At 37.0% G+C, this 14312-nt stretch overlaps 1 protein-coding gene across 2 annotated transcripts in view; it reads right to left on the bottom strand.

Moving 5' to 3' along the window:
- apba2b (amyloid beta (A4) precursor protein-binding, family A, member 2b) overlaps positions 1 to 14312 on the bottom strand; it is a 105895-nt gene that overhangs the window by 64385 nt on the left and 27198 nt on the right. The gene's annotated exons all lie outside the window — the stretch shown is intronic.

Genomic DNA, 14312 nt, shown 5'->3' with positions numbered 1-14312 from the left:
AATATTTCTCCTCTAAAATCAGTTTTTAGCACCAGTCAAAAAATCTCATAACAGTCGTGCTGTAGAAAATATGAATAGCATTTTTGTGTCTCCCTCTTGGCACTATTTCCCATTCTTGAATGAGTAAAATCACATAAAGAAATATATACAGCGTAACTTCACACTTTTTCAAATCAAAAGTAAGCCGCTTTAAGGATCATCTGGAACGCTGTATATTCTATAAGGACCTCTGCAAACAGCTATAGGCAGAATGGACGATAACACAAAGCCACACAGGTCTGCTGCATTGACCTGTCATTCCTCCTGAATTGTCACTCAAAGTCTGTGGAGATGAAGGTGAGAATTGCTCCTTGGAGAACACAATGGTCCACCTGATCCCTCAGTTAGAGGTCTTTCACAATCCTGCTTCTTATTGACCCCTCTCCAGAAACCGCTCCCTCTCTCGGGCCTCTAATCCTCCTTCTTTGTCAAATTTTAATCAACAGCAGTTATTTCACTTTCTTTACCTCTATCAGGTCTTTTCAAACCGGAACAACTGCTGCAGCTTGAAACTGCTGACTCAGGTGACTCCTTGTTAATGACTGGGGATAATAGACGTTCGACAGCTGCCTCATAATTACATTTACTGACTGGACAATACACCGCAGCATCGACTCCATTCTCCAAGAGGTAGCTGGAGATATCAGACCACGCCAAAAACCGGCGTGTTCCTCTACTCCCACTGAGCTGTCTTCCACACTGACAGAATCCTGAGAAAAATGCTAATAATATTCATTGAATGTGGTGATGGTCATTGTATTCAGTGACAGCGCAGAACAGAGCAAGCAATATTGGGCCGGGAAATATCCCCTTATCTTGTTGAGAGACAGACAGGCTGAGCGCTAACGGCCGGGCTGCTAATGCAGTTTGGTGGCAGGCACATGAAATAACTTCTGGGTTCGGTCAATCACACAAGCCCTCAGGGAAAACAGGAGGGAAATATTCATCAGCTTTCACATCAGAAGGAGGGAACGCACACAAACATAAACACACATACTATAGTGCACATTCAATCAGCCCTCAACTCCCTTTTTCCTCATCTATACATGCTTTGTGACTGAAATGCCTTAAAAACAACAAAACAAACTGTTTACTATAAATAACTGTTAAATAAAACAAAGCATGTGATCACATTTCCCGTTAGTCAATGTTTGCCGCATACGAACACAACGGGGTTTTACTACATTACTTTTACATACTTTTACTACATTTTTACTAGGGCCGGGACTCGATAAAAAAAAAATTCTAATTAAATAGAGGCTTTGTAATTAATTAATCGAAATTAATCGCATTTTAATCGCATATAAATATTTGACCTGAGAACAGTGAGAAGTAATTTTTTTCACATGGATTTTTGGTATACCATTGAATAATGACTGAATACATAAGCTTAAGCAACAAAAATATTGTTTATTTTTGTTCAAGTCCAACAGACCAGTGCAATTTTTGCCATTAAGTGTAGCAATAGCATATTTAGAAATATAGTACATTTCATAAATCCAGGTAGCCTATAGGTAGGTAGACCTTCTGTAAACTATAATACTTTGGTTTTTTAAGTAAAACACAATCCACGCTAGCTACCACACTAGCCGCTAGCTGCTATTTGTTTAGCATTGAGGTGATACTTGAGGCTGGATGTGCTGCGTGATGTGTGAATTCCTTGTTGCATAGCAACACAACCATGCTCTTATCGACGCTTCCATCCGTTGGTTTTTAGTAACTAAATGTCCCATCATCCACGGGGCCAACCAAAGGTCCCATCAGCCTCTTCCTTCATGTTCACTGTGGTTTGTTGTTGTCTGAACTCATGAACGCTAGTTGGTGCTCCAGTATAATCGGTCCGCCTGAAACTCATCCAGTGAGAAACGTTCCGCGGTGGAAAAATAAGTGCGATTAAAATGCCTTAATTTTTTGAACATGTTAATTTTTGTGTAATTAATTAATCTTAATTAATGCATTAAAGTCCCGGCCCTAATAAAAACAAAGCATGTGCTCACATTTCCCGTTAGTCAATGTTTGCCCCGGACGAATACAACAGGGTGGAACGTTTTTACTCTTCTTTGCTTTGCAGTGATGTAATGTTTGAGCCCAACCTGCACACGTCTGCACATCCTGAAACGGACCGTGGGAGCACGCACACGCTGCTAAGCTTTGTGTGAGTTTTTGTTTGGTTTCAGTATCACAGCTGGCCAGCTGACAGAGTCGAGGATTAATCACACAGACAGCGCCTGCAAGGCCACACGGAGGGGCAGCACCACTCCTGACAAGAACAAAAGACAGACAGACACAAAGAGGCTTGTTTTGATTTCAACAAGTCCTCCAAACCATCGAACACATACAGTCATGGGAAAAATTATTAGATCATTGTTTTCTACAATTTGTAATTCATTTTCCATGGTTTTCATGATAATAACCAATATCATTATCAAGAAAACCATGGAAAATGTCTAGATATCAGCTCGTAATTAAACTCTTATGAGCTATTTTTGTCCAAACAAATGAATCTCTAGTTGTACTAGGCATTAAAATGAACAAGAAATTTAGGAAAAGAAGGGTGGTCTAATTTTTTTCCATGACTGTAGGTGGTTTGGGGGACTGATGATTGTACTGACATCCAATTGGTCAGATGCATCAATATATTGTTCTGAGTGTCACACTCTGGAGAACACGCCCACCGGGGGAAAAAACAATCTATCGCTCTCCATTGACTTTGTATTGAATGAAGGAACCTCCTTGACAGTTTCGTCTGCGAGCAAAAAAAGTCAGACAAATGGTCAAAAGCTGTTGTGTGCTGAAATGCACTACCAACAAGTTTAAGAACCCAGAACTATGTTTGTTTTAGCCGATGAACCCGAAAATTTAACTTTTAAGAGGACAAAGGTGGATAATAGCTAACATTAGCTTGCTAACAGCCAACTTGTCCTTTCTGATAGACAGAGTGCTAAAACAATCAAATGATATGTTTAAATCTAATAGTTTTAGCTAGAAACAGACATTTTGTTTGTGTTTCAGCCCATGGTTGTCTAAAAGTAAACATTATATAATCTGAGTTTCAGGATCGCACAGTTTTCCCAGTTGTAACTGCTGATGCCTCATGTCTGTATACATTTATATCCACTTTTGTCCTTTTATAAGTTAATTTTTTTTGGTTCATCACCTTATAAAAACTTAGTTCTCACACAACTTTTAAACATTTTTCAGTTTTTTGCTAGCGGACGAAATTGTCAACATTAAAAACGTGGTTAGCATGTTAGCAACTTTCACAATTTTGTAAGGCTTTGACAAAAAAAACTACTTCCTTAATTTCAGGGAAAGAAACACATGGAGAGGATTAGGAAAAGAGAGCCTGGCGTTAAATCAGATGACGTAGGCAATGTAGCTTTGTAGCTTGTAGCTATGCACAGATGTAAAGTAACATAACTTCAAATAGTTCTATGTTTGTTTGACCCATCCTTCACCAAACCGAACCACTCTTGGTGTTGTTCTTTATATCTGTACCCTCACTTTCAACTTCATGCTCTCTCACTTCCACCATGGCTTCTGTCATAATTACAACAGCCACTCATGACAAAGGTAAATTTGGGTCATAATAAGCTGCTATAAAAACAAAACATCTTTTTAATTTGGCCCAGGAGAGTTTCTTTGATTATCAGTACAGTCCCTTTGTTGCTCTGGCATCTGTGTGTGCACAAATATGTGGGTTTGTGTTCCTTTTGTGTCATAGACCTGCATGACAGCAGGTGCTAACAGTTGACACAGTTAGCTCTAGGTTGTTGCATCTGGCTTGCTAAGTGTGTGTGTGTCTATGTTATGTGTGCGTGAAATTGTCACATCAATCCTCCTGAAGCAGTGGCAGGTTCAGTCGGGGGTGTCACACCTCCCAGCATCCTTTATGCTTTACTGAACCCAAGGGAAACACGCCGAGTCAGGCTGGGAGATTGAAATCCGCTCATTCGCTCGCTCACTCACACACTCACACACTCACACACACACACAATACAAGCCCTCTTGTCCCAAATGCAGCTTTGTATGTTTCCCGTATTCCCCAGAAACTGTTCTTTTATACATTCAAATGTCAAAACATGACAATATCTATTCATACATGTTGCATAATCTACAAAGGCTGTTTTCCTTTTTAAGTGCATTTACTTTGGAGAGACAGAAAAGCCATCTGCGAGTCTCTTCATAGCAACTATAAAGCCATGCTAATGAGGTTTGGGAATCTTTTCAGATGTGGAAGCTTGGAGAAAACCAGGAGACAATAATCACAGAAGCAAGTGCAGTTTGACAGAGGAGGCAGGCCTGCTATGTAATAATGTATGATTCAAAGCTATTTTAAGATTGCGGATTGCTAAACCTAGATTTCTTTGGGGAAATCTCGCTCACACTGCTCAGTGGAAACTGTGCCAAGCAGGAACACAGTCGGTGCCTGGGTTTGGTAATGAGGCTGGCTCTGGCTCGGCGTTACACCTAGACAAGGTGGGAGATCATGTATCTGCTCGGATTTGGCGTCTGTGCTGTTTGTCCTGGTTTAAATAGTGAATGTCAAGGCGACACATGCAGGAATCCAAAAGTAGGCCTGATCACAGTCGTCTCTGCTGAGATAAGTCACTTTTCTCTCTCTTCTATCTCAGTGTAAATCCCCGACGAGACAAAAGATAAACTGGATAATACATTAAGATCAAATAGGCAGCTGGGAAGACTATATTATGACTAATACTTACTAATACCCCTTCCTTGAAAGGGCAAAGACTTGAAATGTTCAGATAAAATATTATGATGATTTAGGGTTTAGGACTGCACTGTGAATAAAGGATAAAATAGAGCGATGGTGAGGTTCTGACTAGCAGCTGGGCTACTTTATTACCAGTGACAGGAAGATTTGATTAAGGGTCCAATTATTACTTTAATAATTACTTTTAAGGTTAAATATTTCATAGTGATCTAACTGTATTAATGTCAAGGCACTGACATTAGAGCTAAAAAGCTCCTTGTTGGCCAATATATCAACTGTAGTTTCAACTTCTTTGACAGGTGCAAGCCTATAAGCTGATCTACCTTTGAAACTAGTGCTAACAAATGTTTTCATTTTCAAATAGCATTTAGTCTTTAAAATGTCAGAAAATACTGAAAAATGATCAGTCAAAGGTGACATCTTGAAAAAAGAGATTCAGTTTATGTTTCCATGAAACAGAAGAAAGGTAGCAAATCATGACAAATGACAGGATGGAACTTGAGATTGTGAAAAATTACAAATTATTATTTGCTTGTCAAAATAGTGTGTTTTTTTCTTGTCAAATTAATTGATGATTTGGCTAATTGTTGCAATTGCTGCACCCTGTATATACCAGGAATGCACAGTAGAGAAGAAGAGAGGAAAGGCTGCAGAGAGAGCTGCAGGAGGGATACGGTAAATGTTTTACAGAACAGAAAACATTAAGTAAATATGCCTCAGCAATGTGCTAGAAAATGAAAAAGGGAACCACTGAATTATGTTGTATGTGTCAATTAATGTCGAGCAATGTCACCCAATTAAAAGAAACCAATGTATCATATACGGTACTAAAGTCAGTGGTCTTTAGTAACAATTGTATTCATTAAAATCTGTATTTATGCATTCGTAAACACATTAAAATCAACAAATACATGCAGAGGAAGTGAAATATAATGAGCAGGAATATCAATAATAATGCAGGGCACAAAATATAAAATAACTCAAATAATCGACTGCAGACTGTACCAATTACAAAGACGTATATACAAGAGAACAAAAACACTAAAAAAACAACATAGATGTGGCTTCAGGGAGATGAACGCTTGATCTAACAGTAATGAAGCTAGAACACTCAGAAAAACACACTGCTCGTTTGCCTCCAGATTTAGGTGGCTTCTTGGCTGCAGCAATGAGGCGTTAATGCTTTCATGCTCTTAAGTTTATAAAATAGTTGAAACAATAAGCAGCAGTAATTAAACTAAGTGCAAACCAATGCTGTTGACATTTGATACGGCTGGAAATAACATTCCTTTATCTACCTCGCATCCGTCATTTGAAGAGCAAAGCAGTTGAAATCAACATCTACCTTTTATTTACTCTTTATGTTTATTTTCAGACTGTAATTCTGCTGCCATTTGTGTCTACTCTGTGCATAAAAGGCCTTTTTCAGGTCTGGATCCGTTCTTTGTTGCTTTTCTTTGGGGTTTTTCTATTTGTGTGTGCACAAAGTGTTACCTTACCCTGAATGAGGGTCTAATGATGGAGGGTGTCATTTGTTAAACAGACTGTAAATCCCTCTGACACAAACTTGTGATTTTGGGTTGTATACACATAAATTTGACTAGAGTTAAAAAGGACACTTCACTGAAGTGACAGTTGACAAAAAAATTGCCATGACTTTCTGCAGCTAAGAAGCAATTTCACCCCAAAGGTCTTCAAAAAACATTGACTTTCAATGTAAATGCAGGATTATGTTTCCACTGATGATCTTTATGTTCCATCAATGGACATAAATGTTTTATTGAGAGAACCGTCCTGCTTGTATTTATGTTATGAAAAGGTCAGATCTGAGGAGAAATAAATCAATGCCAAAGATGGCAGCTTGCAGATACATCGCTTCAGTCATTCCAGTCACTGTGATGTGCTGAGTACTAATTTAACTGTCCCTTGGGAAGCAGCCAGGGATCATAAGAGACAGCGAGGATGGAGAAGGGTGTGATGGAGCTCAGCAGGGCCGGCTGACCGAACACAGCCAACAGCAGCAGCACTCATCCCATGACCACAGAAATCTGGATTATTGCAGCTCTCGTCTGAATCCCCTTACATCACATCACTCCACGCTGCTCTGAAAAACTGAAATCATGGACCTTTCCCCTATTTAGTCTGTATAGTATGAATGAATGGATGCTTTATTTCGGTTAAAAAAAAACCTAAAAAATAAAATCATGTTTTTACAAAAGAATAAAATCATGTTTTTACAAAAGAATCCATCAGACAGCAACCGAAAAAGGAAAAGGCTGAAGCCCCAAGACTTATTTTTGCCTCTCCTGTACCATCTAGATCAGGGATGGGAAACTGGAGGCCTACGGCCCGCACCCTCACTTGAAGTGGCCCTCAGTACAACTACATGCATTTGAGCATGAAATCTTAAAAGTGCAGTGTAAAAATGCACAAATTTACTTCTTGCAATTAATTCTTCAAACCTTTTGTATTCCTATTTATACTGTTCTCCATGCATTTTAGCATGATAATGCTAAGTGACTGCACTGTAAACATATTTAAAATTGCAGTTCCACTATGTCTGGTTAAGTGTACGGTCCTATATGTGGCCCTGTGGCAGTGTTGATGAAAAACTGTGGCCCCCTCCAGCATTTAAGTTGCCCATCCCTGATCTACATGTTTACATTATATACATTACATTAACTGAATAATTCACAGCGTTACAAAACAATGATGATAACCAAATTCAATCAAATTTCATTGTAACCCTTGATAATTTTAGACTTTAAAGTCTTCTTGAAAACTAACATAGAATTACACATCTTTATTTCATCATTTAGTCCATTAGTCCATAACTTTACACCCAAAACTGACACACATCTGTACTTAGTATGAAAAGGGCAGTATAGTGGCATTGTGGGTAAAAAGGTTGCCCTTCAGCTGGAGCTTCACCTGCTGAGCTCGACACTGAATCACCACAGGTTCTCATTCAGTGTTGGGTGTTTGACCCTGCACCCTGACCTTCCCTTATCGACCTACATGAGTGAATGAAACGGTGACATTATCATCCCGTCGCTACACAGACTGGTGAGTACATCATTGCAGGACCAAAGTAATCTGAACAGCCACTGATGCTGTTTGGTTTTTATTTGAGTTAATGTCTTAGTGCTAATCCTGACTCCTTAGACAGCTAATATCTGATAACCAACTCTGCTTTTTATGGACTTGTTTTCAATATTTTATGTCTTATACTTAATACGCCATGGCCACGGCATTATATGGTCTGGTTATCTGTCCGTCCACAACTCAACTCATTATCTTCAGAACGCCTTGAGGGACGTTTTTTTTATTCAAATATGGCACAAACGTCCACTTGGACTATCCATTTCTCAAGCATTTATAAGCTTATTATGAAATGATTTCACACAAATGTCTAAAAGGATTAAATGATGCAGTGATGATATTTTATATCGAAAAGGTCAAAGGTCAACAGCACATTGACATCATGATGCTCTGCTTTTTTAATTCACCGTTATTCATCGCCATAACTCGGCAACAAAAGGGAAAATTGTGACTATATTTCACATTTGGAAACTGAATTGGTGGCACTAACTTTGGGTGAAACTGTGTCCTTGGTTTATAGAATGTGTGAAGCTTATTTGCAGCAGAATGCATATTTAAAGCACTGTCATGCATATATATGAGTCTGGTAAAACATGGATGTAAAGTGTGATGGTTGGTGGAGATAAACCAAGCTGGTGTATCTAGTTTTTTATTAAACAGTCATGGAAAAAAATATTAGACCACCCTTGTTTTCTTCAGTTTCTTGTTCATTAGAATACCTGGTACAACTAAAGGTACATTTGTTTGGACAAATATAATATGATATCTGGCCATTTTTCATGGTTTTCTTGATAATGATTTTGGTTATTATCAAGAAAACCATGGAAAATGTCTGGATACCAGCTCTTAAATAAAACTCTTATGAGCTATTTTCATTGTTATCTTTATATATCTCCAAACAAATGTACATTTAGTTGTACCAGGCATTAAAATGAACAAGAAATACAAAAACAAGGGTGGTCTAATAATTTTTTCCATGACTGTATAATACTAATACTAATATATATACTAATATGTATTACTGATTGTTGCTTTTATGGATGTAGACTGGTAAATCCTCTGTGCTTTACTAAGACACAAACCTTAGTGAAGACAAAATATGAACAAACTGGTGTTTTTTAATGTTTAGGATTACTGAATTCAGTCTAATTAAGTTAGAATTCTGTTAGGAAAACACGTGTACATTATGTTTTACTATTGTTGTTTTTACATATTAATTAATTATCTTCAGCCAATTGTTTTCTGGACAAATTAGTAATACAGAAGAGAGTAATTTCAAATGAATCAAGAACTTGGCTGTGTTAACATTACTGTTATGTCAGATCCTAATTCTCTCATCACTAAAAAAAAGCACAATTTTAAACAAGATTGTTTATATGAGCATAGGGATCAGATTGTATCAGGATATATCTGTCGAGCTACACAGTGTGACAGCGACTGCCACCAGAGCAGAGGGATGAGAGACAATTTTCTGGGTGGAAAATATTAAATTTGTGCACAGCTTTCTCAGAAGACTTCATATATTTATGGCAACCTCATATATTTTGTGCCAGTGGGTTGGCAAATTTGACTAAACAGCAATAAGCAGAGGAATGTTCATGCTATATTAAGATGCAGACATGGGCGCACATTCACACAGCTCATATACACACAGAAAAAACTGGCTGTGGATTCTTTTTTCAGATAATTGCAGTCCCTAAGAAGAGCAGAAGAAAGGAGAAGACAGAGACAGTGCAGATGATTTCTCACAAAGTTAACAGCATATGTGATGACAGATGTGACCGACTTCATAGCATGCCATCAAATTCCACCGTGACTTTAGGGGTTAGTTATCAGCACATTCACAGTGTGCTATCACAGAACGAGTGTACACATTAATGGAGCCGCTCTTTTGATGATTTATAACAAATTACTGGACTGCCAGATTCTTTGTCCTTCCCTTCATCTTCAAAGGATTTAATCAGAATAAGTAAAGCATAGCAGCTGGCAGGCTGAGCACACATCACTGCACCGCACCGGCTGACTCAAATTCCAAACGCAGCCATCCCAGAAACCGGTCTACCGTCTAAAGTTCCCCGTATGAAGCTAAACAGCCATGGGTTTCGCCTATCAGTGCCATGCAGATGGATGAAGAGCCATTCTGAGGCTGTTTACGGACCTACTCTAGTGTGAATATGACTGTGTGGCATATGTCAGTGATCTGCTTCTGGAGTGGCAGCTCCTTAAACCTCTGAAGTCCAGGAGATTTTGGTTGAAATTTGGCAACTTCCTATGCATTCATTTCTGTCTCTGTTTAGCATCTTTCAGTCTGTCCTCACATCACATGCATGGCTCCTTTTTCTCCACACAAACTCAGCTATCAGTCAGATTTTTCATTTTATTTTAATTAACAAAGTATAAAGCTGCCAGGAACCCAAAATACAAACAAAAGACACAGGTTTCTATGGAAATGTACCTTTTTTTCTTTCTTTTCTTTTTTCTTTTTCTTTTTTAACATTTATACACACAAAAACAGCAGAAATAATAATACACAATAAAACTACAAAACAGTCTATTTGCAAGTAAATTAAAAATAGTAATAGTTTTCATTGTAGAAGAAAAAATCACATTTTAAAAATGGTCTAGAAACTTAAATGGCACACTGTGAAAGCTCCTATGATGCACTTTCAACTGGCTTTCTCAGCTTGTCTACATATCATATATAAATAAAGTTATTACTGTAAATAAAACATGTGTATTTTCAATAAATAGATGGACTCCTGAGGGTTAAAAACCACATTGTGGGTCTGAAAGCCTGAAACCGAAAGCAAACAGCTCTGCTCTGTCGCTCTTTAATCCCTTTATAGTAACAAATAAGCACAACAGTAAACATGAAATAAGCAGGGAAGTGGAATGGATTGAGGATGTTGGCTGATGATGGATGATATTTAAGTGACTACACCAACAAAGGCTGTGATTCACTGCTGAGTGTCAGGATGATACAGAGCTCTATTAATTTCTCTCTCTCTCCAGGAGGATGGCGCTGTACCGCGGTGGATGAATATTCTAGCAGAATATTAATAAATGATGAGGGGAAGGCAGTGTTGAGAGGCTCACAACACTTTGGACTGCTCAACTGTTGTTGCTGCGTCCTCTTCCTCCTCCCCTGTACACTCTGTTCTCCGTCTCCCATGATGCTCTCCTCCTCCTCCTCCAGCACACGAGCTGCCCACTTCCTCCTGCTCTCCTCCCTCTCCATTTCATTTCTGACTTCTCAAAGCGTACTTCAGCCCTGTTTACTAAGAGCTGACTGATATGGACATTTATCTATCACAATAATCTAATAATGAGACAGCTGATTCTTTCCAGTGCTGAAATGTAACTCAGTACATTTACTCAAGTACAGTATTTAAGTACAATTTTGAGGTACGTGTACTTTCATTGAGTATTTCAATTTTATGTAACTTTATATTTCGACTCCACTACATTTTAAGGTAAATATTGTACTTTTTACTCCAATAGATTTAGCTGCCAGCTTTAGTTCCTTTTCAGCTGAAGATTAAATAATAATAATGATAACGATAATGGTAATAATGATAATGGAAATAATAATAATGATGATAATAATAATAATAATAATAATAATAATAATAATATAGATTTAACATGAAAACAAGATTAATTTAAAGTGATTAAACTTTTTTCTTTCTAATTAAACATCATAACAGCATATCAAGTAGTTAAAATGAGCCCCATCTTTACTTAATTAAAACACTGCTTACATAAATGCATCAATAATAATAATCCAATAATATATTTGGAATATATTGAACGATAATAAGAGGGGAGCCATTCAAGTACTTATACTTTTGATACTTTCAGTAGACTTTAAGTACATTTTTAATACAAGACTTTTAGGGATCTGAATATTTCTTCCACCACTGATTCGTTCTTAAAATATTTACAAATTAGTTGGAATTTTTATTTTTGTGAATGTCCATATTGTACTTTTCTTTTTTTCTTTAACTTAACCATTGAAAAACATTACAACAAGCCAGTTAGGGAAGTGTCAATCATGCTTTGCTGTGTAGAAACACTAACAAAGTGTAAAGTGTGTAAATTACGTTGTCTAGAAACAGGATTAGTGACTCTGTCAACTAGACGCCAGCATTACGTTGCAATGCAGAAAAAAAAAAAAGCATTACAGATAATGCACCAAGAACAGTTATCTTGTCAGCTAGCTAAATAAAGCTCCACACAACAAAATATATTGACTTGGGCTGTCAATCCATTAAAATATCTAATCTCATGATTGTCCATAGTTAATCACACATTTTTTATCCATTTTAACAGTATTTAACCCTCTGGGGTCTATGATGGTGCCGTCCTGATCAGATCACGTGACATTTAACAAAAAAAAACAGGTCACATGGAGCGCTGCTATCAACTTCACTCCAAAGTACAGACTTGAAACTTTCTCCCAAGTTTTCTTTGACATTCTTAGGCCATGTAAAACCAAAGATATGATAGTTTTAATTTGATAGTAATATTAGAGCGTTGGTGTAGCTCTCTGTGTCATTTCACACATAGTTTGTTTTGAAGAGTTGCAGCTAACAAGGGAAAAAAACACCTATTAATATACTGTTTTCGTGTTGTAAATATATATACATATATCATGTTTTTATGGGACTTTTTTGTATACAGTTTTATTATATTTGAATTTTACCTTTTTATATGTTCATATTTGTATCCTATGTTTACATTTTCAATTTCCAAAACAGTTAATTGAGCATATTTGTGGTTTTTATTGTAGTAAATAGTATAATTTTTCAAATCGGATTTCATGATTTTTGGGCTCAATATGTTAATAAAGTAGGTTAAAGTGAGAAAATAATTGTCAGATCATATAGGTGAAGAAAAAATGGATACCAAATATGGGTATAGTAAAAAAAATGTATGTGGTACATGAAGGACAAAATCAAAAGTATTCAAAAACGACCAAAATAGGCTCAGACCCCAGAGGGTAAAGATTCTTATCAACATGGACAAATATGCTTACTTTATGCAAATGTGCGTAGATAAACTGGAATTAATTAATTGGAAATCAATCAACAATACAGTAGTTAGAGGGCTACTCACGTATTCATAGAACTGGAGGTTCATTCAGTAACTATTTCCCACTGCTGGTCAAATTTAATGCGCTGTCACTGCGTGGTAACTGTGACTTCTGAGTCCAATCCAATAGTCTCCTTGTAGTCTGTTAATGTTAATTAGTGTGCTTCAAACTAGATGTTTCAGGGCTAACAGAACTGTCCGCATTATCTGGTTGCACGTAACTTTGATCTCATTGACAGACCCAGCTCCAGGGCTCTGTGGTTGAACATCAAAATACCTTTCTATTCATCTTTGTGAGAAGGGTTATCATAACACAATTTGTGTTAATATGTCAAAACAATTAGTGACGTTAAAACAAATTGACATTAACATGTGATTATCATTACTTTCGGCAGCCCTACTCTTGACCCTTTCTTCCATATTTCTTTCACCCCTTTCATCCTTATTCTGTCTCCTCATTTGCTCCCTTCTCTCTTTGTTTCTACGCCCCAATGGCATGAATCAGTGGACGGTCAGACAAGTTAAAGAGCTCCCAGGAGCCCACAGTTTGCTGTGTCTGCCTGTTCAATGTCCAGCGATAGAAACTCCGTGCTCAACTATAGCACTAGAGGGTCCAGCAACGGTCAGCTTGAAGTGCCTGACCCAAGAACAAAGGCCTTATCGCAATCTTTTATCTATAGAGTAATTACTCTGTGGAATAATCTGCCTCACTGTTGCACTGAAAGTAAACAGGTATTTAAAAAGAAACTGAAATCTTATTTTATACAAGCTGTACATTTTTAAATGTTGTTCTTACCTTTTCTTTTCTCTACCCTTTTCAAGTATATTGTGATTGACTTTACCTGTAAATGTATGATATGTTGAGAATATGATTTTCTTGTGTATATTCTGTGTTGTTCCTGTGGACCCAGGAAGACTAGCTGGTTACTAAGGTACCAGCTAATGGGGATACTTAATAAATAAACAAATAAACAAATAGGTCTATATAGTGCACCAGGAAACAGAAACACACAACATAATGGTAACACTTTACAATAACCATCATTTATAAATGGTAAACAGATATTTATAAACCGTATGTAGGCCATTTAGAATGGTAAATACGAATAGATGGTATATAATGTAAGTTTCTAGTTACTTTACCATTAACAAACAATTAAATTATAATTAATGGTTAATTAATAGTTTTAGTTGCACTCATTATAACATTTTTAACTCCATATTAAGTATGTTAATGATTTTGAAGTGATTCATATACCTTTAAGAAATTGGTTTAAAACATTTAAAGATTAAATATGTATAGCACTTTGTAAATGGTTAATAATTGGTCTATAAACCATCT

The sequence above is a fragment of the Centropristis striata genome, chromosome 2 (genome assembly GCF_030273125.1).
Source record: "Centropristis striata isolate RG_2023a ecotype Rhode Island chromosome 2, C.striata_1.0, whole genome shotgun sequence".
Taxonomy (NCBI): domain Eukaryota; kingdom Metazoa; phylum Chordata; class Actinopteri; order Perciformes; family Serranidae; genus Centropristis; species Centropristis striata.
The sequence above is the reverse complement of the archived record's forward strand: the minus strand, read 5'-3'. Positions and strand labels throughout refer to the sequence as shown.